Raw genomic sequence first — 11351 nt, 5'->3', positions numbered from 1 at the left:
TGGATGGATGGATGGATGGATGGATGGATGGATGGATGGATGGATGGTGTAAGGTGCCACCTATGTGAGACCTGCACTCTTTCTGCTCACCTGCAAAACAAGTGGACAAAAGTGAAGTGCAAAACAAAATAAACTGAACCCTCACATCAGGTCAGTTAGTTCTAGATGTACAGTCAATACTTTCTGAAAGTTTCAATAAAATCATTCTGCGGTTCATGAGATAATTTGTGACCAGACAAACAGGATGAGTTCAACGATTAATGAAGTTTCATTCAAGGATCTTGTGGAATGTGATGTGAATTACTGTGAAATACAACAACAATACATTTTTATCACATTGTATGTAAAATTGAGTTATCATTGTTTTTGTGTTTTCAGAGGTGAGTTGTCTGCACAACATAGTACAATTAAACCTTGGACCTCCTGTACTCAGATGGTAAGGATGTATACAGAACTGCCTACCCCCCATTCACTCATGGTGCTTTTAATATTTCAGTTTTGCTCAAAACATCTATCAAAGACAAACACAAGATAACAATGGGCAAATAAGTGAAATCATTGTTTCATTAATGCTCAGTCCGAGTCGAGGCCATCTTCCTTCCACAGGTCAGAGCTGGTAAATCAAATCCATTTGGTCTTGATTTGTCCAAATTTTTATGTCAGCCAACAAGAAAAGAAAAGTTTTCATCTCATCATGTTAGTACCAAGGTGTTGGTTTATGTGTTGCCATTTGGATAGTTATATAATTGATGGTGGGATCACCTAATGGAAAGATCTTTCTATCAGAAGGCCAGCAGGACTGAATTGACTTGACTGACTGGGACATGATCTGCCTGCTGTATGTGAATGGCATCAGTGCCACAACTAACAGTATAAATGACTTCCGTACATTAATTATTGTGAAGACAACACCATCCCAAATAGAACTGTTCATTGGTTCCTTCAGTAACTAGCCATTGATCCCCAGTAACCTGGAGGTCATGCTGAATGAGAAAAACAGGGTCTTGATCTGGTGACTTTCACAAAGCACGTTAGTCCGAGCCGCAGACACTGTCTGTCCGCTTCAGTGTGACTTTTGAATGGGCTGAGGCAGTGTGGGGAGTTGAAGCTAACCCACCTCTGGTGCACCTTTGGGCTGCTAAGCGCGGTAGTAACCAGGAGCAATTCTAGGATTTGACCTTTAGGGGTGCTTAGCCCCAGTACTGACAATGGCTCTTTGAACAACACAGCCCATGGTGTGGTTTGTGAGAAGTACAAAAGCCTACAGCACCTGGTATTCCCAGGCAGTCTCCCATCCAGGTACTAACCAGACCCGACCCTGCTCAGCTTCTGAGATCAGATGAGAGCGGGTGTGTTCAGGGTGGCATGGCCATAAATTAAGAGCTCTGTCAAAGTACAACTTTTTTTACTTTCTCTGTATTTTTGTGTAACAGTGTGGGGTATGTTCCTTGCCAGTGTCTTAAATACAGATCTCACAGGCCTCACCCAATGACAGAATCAAATCCTCATCATTGCACAGGTCCAATTCCACTGCTCGTTTTGCAATAATCACACCCTTGAAGCGCTGAAGGATGGAATTCCACATGATGCACACTAACGCAATTTCTAGTTTATTTGTCTTTTTGTGCAGTGCTCTAGCCTCCTCTCTTGTGCTCAGACTGGTGCTCATCATCATACTGTTTATGTTGAGTAATGATTGCTGGATCCGGGTGTAATTTTGACATGCGGCTTTGGTTGCAACAATGTCTCCTTTCAGAAAGAGACTGTCTTTATTATCCGATTAACATTACGTTGTAACCCTGCCCTGATTGTCTGCTAGCATGAAATGGTCCTTGGTTAAAATTTGAACAAAGATTGAACAAAACTGAAAAACTGTTCAATTTCCTCACAGCAGTTCAGAATGTTGACCCCCACCAAGCTGCACAGGGTACCCACTCTGCCACTGAGCTGATCCGCTTGATGCAGACCTGCACATCTGTCCCATCCGCTAGATGAAACCTTTGCAAACATACAGTGAAGGGTAAGATGGACTTCCACTGACAGGGGACATGTTTTATCATTATGCCCTTTTAAACAAGGATCAAAATGATGGATCAGCTTCATGCAACACAATTTATTCCCATTTCCAAGCAAATCCCTGTTCTGCCAAATACTCAACTACAGTGACAATGCTCTGCAGAACTCCCTGTAATGGACTGGAGACCTGTCCAGGTGTCCCTGTAATGGACTGGAGACCTGTCCAGGTGTCCCTGTAATGTACTGGAGACCTGTCCAGGGTGTCCCCGCCTCTCACACAGTGACGGCTGGGTACCAATGACCTCCATGACACAAACAGGAAGAAGCAAGTAAAGATGATGGATGGACATCTGAACTTTTGCGTAGAAAAAAGGGTAGACGCCACGTTTTTGTGTGTACGCACGAGGTCCCATGTAAGTACCCAGTACACCCAATGTAAGTATCCAGTACATAAATATTTAGTGAACTAGGTACATAATGGGCTGTTATTGTGTTATTGTGTTATGTAATGCTACAGATAGTCGTACATAATACCTGCAACCAACATAATGTGCCCATGATTCAGTTGAACAAGTGGAGTTTCTTATAATTATTATTATCATTTTATTGTTTTTATTTTAAGTCAAACTGACCTTTTTAGAAAATTGTTGGTCCATGTCTGGTTTACAGTGAGAAACTGTCATGTATGACGTCTGAGTGTAAGGCAGCCATCTTAAATGAGCGTGACAGTTCACTGCATGTTGCTGTAATGGTCGTGATCTCACTCAACAATAACCTGCCGGGATATATTATTATTATTATTATTATTATTATTATTATTATTATTTTGATTATTATTATTTATTGTTGTTGTTGTTGTTGTTGTTGTTGTTGTTGTTGTTGTCGGCATCGTTGGTATTAGTAGTAGTAGTAGTAGTATTATAAGGGATAACCCCTTGATGTAAGAATCTGTGTTTTATTTGTGTTTTGTGTTTAAATTTTCAGATCCTTGTTTCCTGCTGTCCCCAGTGTTTGTCCTCTTTGTTGTCAGCTCCTGTCTCACCTGTCTCAAATTCTAATCACCCCAGGTGTTCGTCCTTATGGCTCGTTAGTGTCCTTATATATTCAGCCTTTTCTGTGTTTTTCCTTTGTTTGTGGCTTGTGTCCTCCAAGGCTGTCAGGCCCTGTCTTCCTCCGTGTCACCCTGCTCCTGGTTATTTCATGTTAGTTTGCTGCCACATCAGCCTTTTGTTTTCTTGGTTGCAAAATTGATTTCTTTATTTTAGCTTCGAGTTCTATGTCTGCACTTCGGGTTCAAAACCACAGATCATGCTCAGGGCTGAGCGTTTGCTGCACCGAAACTACAGAAGGACTCAGTACAGTTACGACCGCAGATTATTGTGATCCATATTCATTCTACATGTACACGGTATTTTCTGTGACCTACTAATAAGCTCCTCACACAATGAACTATGTGATTTTAGCACTAATATTTGTGACTCAAATCTAGCTTTGGCCTCATCACATATTATGGTAGCTGCATGCTTGAAACGTTGTGTCTGGGACATACAAGCTGTCAGCTTCTGCAAGAGCAGAGGCAGGGCTGGCATCAATGAGGGATTTATCTCTGACAGCTAAGATCATTACGTAGATTTCCTTATGCACTCAAATGACTATGAAACTTTTCCATCATCCAAACTCAAGCAGATACACTAAACTTAAGCTTAATTGAAGGAATGTACTTTGTATATCGCTTGACACATTTCATGCCAGGGCTTTAGACAAATATCACTTTATCCTGGTAAATGAGAGTTGTAACTGATTTTGGTCAAACCTTTAAAAGTATTATTGCACTCAGTCTCATGAAGAGAGAAAGTGTCATTAACTCTACAGTAAATGAAGGGAGTTTTTCCTTTCCACTGTTGCCCCTGTGCTTGCTTAGGATGGGAGACTGCGATGAAGTGAAATCTCAAAGCAGTCTGCTCCTCATATAAATAACGTTATTAACTGACTCTGTTTGAATGGGAACGTTTCTGTTCGGTGTTCTGACATGACTTCTGTTGTGATTTGGTGATATATAAATAAACTGAATTGAAATTTAAAAATTTAAATACAAAGCTGGCTCTTAGAATATAGACGCTTGTTTTGTCCCGTTGACGTAAAGATTTTCTGCACAGCTGCAGAAAGAAAAGCTTTGCAGAAAGTGGTGAATGCTGCACAGAAGTCTGTTGGAGTCCGTCTCCCCACCATCACGGACATCTACACCTCCAGATGCAGGAAGAGGGCCACCTGCATCATGAAGGACCCCACTCACCCAGCACACACACTTTTTGCCCCACTCCCCTCAGGAAGGAGGTTGAGGAGCATTAAGTGTAGAACCACTAGACTGAGGAACAGCTTCTACCCTGAAGCTGTTAGACTCATGAATCTCTAACCAGGAGAAACACCATGATGCCACTTGACTGTTGATATGTGCTGCTGATTATCCATGCTGCTGATCTCTTGCTGCTGATTTATTTCATGATGCTGTGTTCATTCGTACTCGTCTGCTCACACAGACTCATGTTCGTGCTGCTGTTTTTTGGCATATTGTTTAGTACTACTAGTGCTTAGTGTATTCTTAGTTTAGCGTATTTCTTAGTTCATGTCTTTGATCTTATTATATTATTATATTATATTATATTATATTATATTATATTATATTATATTATATTATATTATTATCTTATATTGTTTATTTTTACAATTTATACTTTTGTTAAATGCAACTGGGACCCTGTGTACACAATTTCATTCCATCACATGTACCCCATGAGATGTGAATGACAATAAAAATAAAAAACTTGACCTTGACCTTGTAAAGTAAGTTTGATGCTGTTAACTCATGTTCCATAAAGATGCTGGGTTGTTTTTTTCAAGACTGTGAGGACTGGTGTGTGTTTCTTGTCACCCCTGTGTTTTTCTGGTTCCTACACACCTGTCCCCTACCCTAATCACCCCAGGTGTCCTTCGTTGTCAATCACGGGTGTTCCTATTCATTCTGTGTCTTGTCCTCTTCGCGTCGTGTCCTGTTCTCCCTCCGTGTCACCTCATTGAAAGTTTTTCTGTCACGTCAGCTGTTGTTTTGTGCAGTTTAGATAAATAATATTGCTTTATTCCTGAGTCCTCCGAGTCCTTTTTGTACTTGGTTTCAAACTAGCAACAGATCATGACACAGAGAGGCATGACATCATTTTGACGCAAACAAACAGAATAATCCAACTCAAATACTTTGGATAACAACATCTATGGCCAATTTCCATTTTCAAAAGTTTATCTGTCAACTACTGTAAAAAAATAGGTGAAAGTTAATAAAAAAAAAGTATAAATATTGTTGTAGTTGGTAAAGTTCAAAAGTCAGAAATACTAAAAAAAAAAAAAAAAGTCCATGCTCAATTATCCAGGTATACAATCCAACAATTTTCAGTCAGATCATCTGGACAGTTTCTTCTTTTGTGCTGAAACGTTTCACCTTCCATCCAGAAGGCTTCATCAGTCAATGAAACACACAACACAAAATTGATTCTTCCCCCAAACAGCTTACTCCAAAGTGGAACAAACCAGTTATGTTGGTGCTAAGATGGTGTCTTTGGAACGCCCCCTCCTCTTGTGCCGGCCCTCTTCCTCGTGGACAGTCATGTCAAACTGGTTCAAAACCAAAAAACCTGACTTAAAATTGTTGGATTGTATACCTGGATTATTGAGCATGGATTTTTTTTTTTTTTGGTTTTGAACCATTTTGACATGACTGTCGACCAGGAAGAGGGCCAGCAATGGAGGAGGGGCGTGCCAAAGAGACCATCTTAGCACCAACATAACTGGTTTGTTCCACTTTGGAGTAAGCTGTTTGGGGGAAGAATGACCTTGACTGACGAAGCCTTCTGGATGGAAAGTGAAACGTTTCAGCAAAAACGAAGAAACTGTCCAGATGATCTGACTGAAAATTGTTGGGTCAGAAATACTTAAACTATCTTTTAAGCAAATGGAAGTAGAAACAAAAAATAAATAAATGAAATGTACAAAACCAGCATTGTTTTTTTTTATAATTACATTAATTGTATTATTATTATTATTACTTATTAGACCTTTATTTATACCGGTTAGTTACCATTGAGCCTCGAAGCCTCATTTACAGGAGAGACCTGTTACATACAACATACAGGCAGATGAGAAAAAGAGAGCACGGGGGTGGAGGAAGCCAAAACAAAATCGTCTCACACCATTTCCTGGCTGGAAAACAGTATAAAAGTTTTTTTTTTTTTTTTAAACTTCCCAACATAAAACAGCAACATACAATGACATCATAATACATTTATGCATAGAGGTCGACAAAGGCGGTGAGCTATCCATGGACACTCCAGAATGTTCCCAAGTTCTGATAAGATGCAGTGTCTATCAGCATCGTACTTCATCAGAGGATGTATTTATATTATTTAATTTGTTTCTTTAGGTTATGTCTTAAACTGGACCAGCATTCAGGAATCACTATTAATTTTCTTTACAAAACTGAACTGACATCTTTTTTAAAAAATCTGGATTTTTTTTTTTTTTTTCAAAGAGTTGGTAAGGACTACTAAACCATGCCAGACTGCTAAAATATCTTGACCTCGTAGTTTTTACTGTAGAATATTATAAATGATGGTATGGAAAAGCACACTATTGCCATACAATAATTGGTTCTAAAATTTGTGAAACAATAATTACCACTAAATACTTTAAGTATAGAAAGAAATGTGAGAAAAGCATATGGGACATGACAGTCTTTGTTTAAAAACACTGTAAGACTCTTTTATATCTTTTATAAAGATAACAGAAAGCTCTGTGTGTATTTCTGGATCTCCTTGACGTCGTCTTGGTTCGGAACAAAAAGGCCTGTCGTGTTGTCACCGTCATGGACGTGTGTGGACCATCAGTAGTGTTGCCGCTGCATTGCATGAAGCAGTTCACAGACAGGAGAGGTGAAGCGAGCGATGAGGAAACAAAGGACAAGGTTCAGTTGGTGAGTGCACTGTGTGTGTGTCAGAGTGGAGCATGTGTAAACATAAGTCTAAAATCATGTGATTTCATAGATGCCTTGTGTGCATGAGAAACGTTCACCACAGGGGGTGTGTATTTGTGCAGCAGTGTGCACACATGAGCACGCTGACGCACGACTGCGTGGGCGGAAGGGGGCCGGCGTCTGACGAGAGGGACTCAGTTTGTCCGGGTTTTAAAATATGGTGATGAACGCCGGAGAGGAGAAAGCTCATCACTGATGCAAAGGTTCAAAGACTTGGTCTCCGTCTCATCATCAGAGCTACAACAGATACAAAGGAGATGACCAACTGACCCCCCCACATTCACCGTGAGCCACTGGAGATGGACTGGACTCTACAAAAGAGAAGTCTATAAAGACACCTGCTTTGGGGACAGTTGGAAGAGGTAAACACACCTCAGTGTCTACTCCCCCTTAAAGTGATGAGCTCACCAAGAGAAGTCTTGGATCATAGCACTGTTCCACTCTGCACACCACCAACACACAACACTCTCCTCTCATGTCAGACTAACAGCACAGGTGCAAACATGTGGCTCTGACTGAACCTTTCTGCTGCTCAGAGCTTGAACTGACGCTGACGGGAGACAGAATAATGTGAAAGGCAAACAGAGTAAAGAACATACCTTTTATCTGATACGTGCAGACTCTCTGCTTCTAGAAGACACATCAAGATGATTCTGAACGACAGCAGGAAAATCAATGGTCCCCTGCTAATAATAAGAGCTCCACCAGCCGCTGCAGTCTCCTGTCGCTTGCAGCATGAAATAAAGAAAGAGTAGTCGCTCTGAAATTTTGTAAGCACAAGCGTGGTTTATTGTTCCTCCTATTGGCTGCTCCCTATTCTTTGTGTGTTGCTGTGTATGTGTGTGTGAGCGTGTGTGTGTGATTTTCTTCCTCCTAACTAGTATCTGTTATTGAGTATTTTTATTTAAATCTCTTTTTTTTGGGGGGGCCATAAAATATTCCCAGTTCTGTATCCAGTAAGTATAGGCAGGGCGTGCAATGTGGTTTTTCAAGACATTGATACATTTTGGTCTTTTGTCAGTTTATTTAGCATTTATTTCTTTTTTATTTGGGGGGTAATTACATTTTATTTGGTTTGGATCTTGTGTGGGAGATAAAAGCTGCTGTGAGCTGTGACAGAAACTGTGGGGGTTTGTGACCTTGTGCAAGCTTACATTCCCATCTTCTGCTTGTGAATTGATGCGGGGATTCCTGATGCTATTTTTAGCCCCTCGGTCGTGGAGAGCCGTACGTGGGTGGAGGAGAGAGAGGGATGGAGAAGAGAGCGAAGCAGCGGGGGGAGAAGGGTGAAGTGCAGCTGAAAATGAAGAGGAGGTGGGGATGGAGAGGATGGGAAGAGGAGAGGAAGAGAAGGAGGAAAGGAGGAGGCGGAGGTGAAGTGTGGTGGATGGGATCTGCATGAAGGGGAAAGGGGATGGGGGGTTCCCATGCAGACTTCAGCTGCAGCAGCATCAACACAAAGCTACCCCCCCCACCACCACCAGCACCACCACCACAACCTATGAGGGCTTTGAATCGTGACCAGACAGTCAGGAGAAACAGGAGGGAGAGCAGTGCCATCCTTTCTGCTCAGGACGGTACAACCTTCTTTCATCTACCGTTTGATTCTTACGTTATAGATCTGATGATGAGAGGAAACTAGCTAAAAGAAGATGCTAAAATTTAATTGTTAGGTAAAACAAGCGGTACACGGATACCCCCTGTAGCTAAAGGATTTGGTTATTGAATGTAGTTTTTGAGAAGAGTATGTTTCTAGACTGAAGTTGAAGAGGAAATACGAGTAAACCCTAGAACAGAGAGGTGGTTCTTATCTTCTTTGTTTTGCTTCTCGAAGGCGGCATAGAGTGATGGATCCTGGTGAGAAGAGGGAGCAATTTTAACCATGACCAGTCGTGATGGCAGAGCCAGGGAGTGGCCAGTGGTGGCCTTGGCCAATAGAGATTCATCTTTGGCCACCCCTAGGGCCAGCCCTGTCATTTGAAGAAACTTATTTTAAGCAATATACAAAGTAGTTTCCTCAAATGATAAAGCTGATTGGTTTACACATATATGGTGGTGGTCACCTTGTATTTTGATGTGGCAACCCTGTTTTTGATTGTGACATTTCTTACACCTACATGCAGCCACACACCCTATTGAAAGTTCATTCAACCTTTATTTCTGCAGGTTTGTCTCAATGAGCCTCGAGGACTCTTTTACAAGAGAGACCTGCTTTAAACAAAGAACCCAGATGAGGTACAAACAACAATAGACAATCATATAAAAAGCATATGAAATGAAAAGTAAATAGAATAAATAAAATGAAAATGAAACAAGAACAGATACATTATAAAGTGGTGTAAAATACTAACAACAGGAACATGTCTGCGTTGGTTTTTGTCACGAACTTAGCAGTCAGCACATTACTAATGTTTGACCCATTAATTCGAGGAAAATATACTTTTAAGCAAAGTAAAATTAGAAAGCATGGTTTCCTAAAATGACTGGGTTGATCTGTTGACATATATTTTGTGCTGGCTGAGCTGGAGGACTTGAGGATTGGTCTGTCCATGACCGAGCCTGAGGTTGCAGAGGTAGTTCAAATGTTATGTAGCAGCAGAGCTCAGGAAGGATGAGATCCACCCTGAGTTCCTCATGGCTCTGGATGTTGCTGAGCTGTCTTGGTTGACACACCTTTGCAACATTACATGGACATGAGGGGCAGTGACACTGGGGTGGTGGCTCCCCTCTTAAAAAAGGAGAATTGGAAGATGTGCAGTGATTATAAGGGCATTACTCTACTTAGCCTTCCCAGTAAGATAGACTGAAGGGTTCTAGAGTAGCTAGTCCGATGGTTGGTTGAACCTCTGGTTCAAGAGAAACAATGCAGATCGCATCCTGACCTTGAAACAATGGACCAGCTCTTTTACCTCATTAGGGTCCTTGAAGGGTCAAGTGAGTTTGTCCATTCAGTCTAGATGTGTTTTCTGGACTTGGAGAAGTCATTTGACCGTCTTCTGAGAGATAAACAGTGGAGTGTGCTCTGAGTATGGGATTAGGAGTATGTTGTTGTAGACCATTCAGTCCCTACACAAGTGGTGTAAAAGTAAAGTTCTCAGTGATGGCAGTGAGTTGGACCCCTTCAGAGTGGGAGTTGGACTCTGCCAGGCCTGCCCAACGTCACTGATTCTGTTCATAACTTTCATGGACAGAATTTCTTAGTGCAACCTCAGGGTGGAGGAAGTCTGTTTCAATGGCCCCATGATTCCTCCCATCTATCCATCCATCCATTATCTTTGAACACTTCTTGTTTTTTGGGGCACTGGGTCACTGGTGCCTATTTCTAGCAGTCATTGTGCGAGAGGCAGGAGACACCATGGACAGGTCTCCAGTCCATCACAGGGACACACAGAGACAAACGAGACAAACAACTATTCACTCTCTTATTCACACCTAGGGACAATTTAGAGTTACCAATCAGTCTAACATGTATGTTTTGGTCTGTGGGAAGAAAGAGGAGTACCTAGAGAAAACCCACAATTTTGGGTAAAGTTAACTCCAGGCCATGGTTTTCAGTCAGAAAAGAGTGGATTGCTCAATCTGGGTTGGAGGTTAGGTGCTGCCTCAAGTGTAGACACTAAAATATCTTAAGTTTTTGTTCATGTGTGAGGGACAAATAAAGAATGAGATCTACAGATGGATTGGTACAGCTTCTGCAGTGTTGTGGACTCTGTGCCGGTCCGTTGTGGTGAAGAGGGAGCTGAGCTCCAAGGCAAAGCTCTCTGTTTACCAGTTGGTTCTGTCCTCACCTATGGTTACAAAATTTGGGTAGTGACCGAAGAAACCAGATCTCAGATACAGGCAGTTGAAATGAGTTTTCTCTGCAGGGTAGCTGACTCTCCTTTAGAGATAGGGCAAGAAGTTCAGTTATCTGGAGAGACTCTGAATAGAACCGCTGCTCCTCCACATTGAGAGGAGTCAGTTGAGGTGGTTCATGCATTTGGTAAGGATGTTTCCTCCTGGGTGCCTCCTTTGGGAGGTGCTTTAAGCATGTTCAACTGGTAGGAGACCCAGGAAAGACCTAGGACATACAGAAAAGACTGTCGCTCATCTGGCCTGGGAACACCTTGGAGTCCTCGCAGAAGAGCTGGTAGAGGTGGCTGTGGAAAGAGATGTCTGGACCTCCCTGCTCAAGCTGCTGCCCCTGAGACCCGAGTTCAGAACAAACAGATGATGGATGGATGGATGGATGGATGGATGGATGGATGGATGGATGGAT

At 41.8% G+C, this 11351-nt stretch overlaps 1 protein-coding gene and 1 pseudogene across 1 annotated transcript in view; one reads left to right on the top strand and one right to left on the bottom strand.

Moving 5' to 3' along the window:
• The window catches only part of angptl4 (angiopoietin-like 4), a 183604-nt gene that overhangs the window by 54075 nt on the left and 118178 nt on the right, over positions 1-11351 (top strand). The window lies entirely within an intron of this gene.
• LOC119415311 lies at positions 1259-1377 on the bottom strand (annotated as a pseudogene).

This window comes from Nematolebias whitei, chromosome 9 (assembly GCF_014905685.2).
Source record: "Nematolebias whitei isolate Nwh7 chromosome 9, NemWhi1, whole genome shotgun sequence".
Lineage (NCBI taxonomy): Eukaryota > Metazoa > Chordata > Actinopteri > Cyprinodontiformes > Rivulidae > Nematolebias > Nematolebias whitei.
Note: the sequence above shows the minus strand (reverse complement) of the source record. Positions and strands in the feature narration are given on the sequence as shown.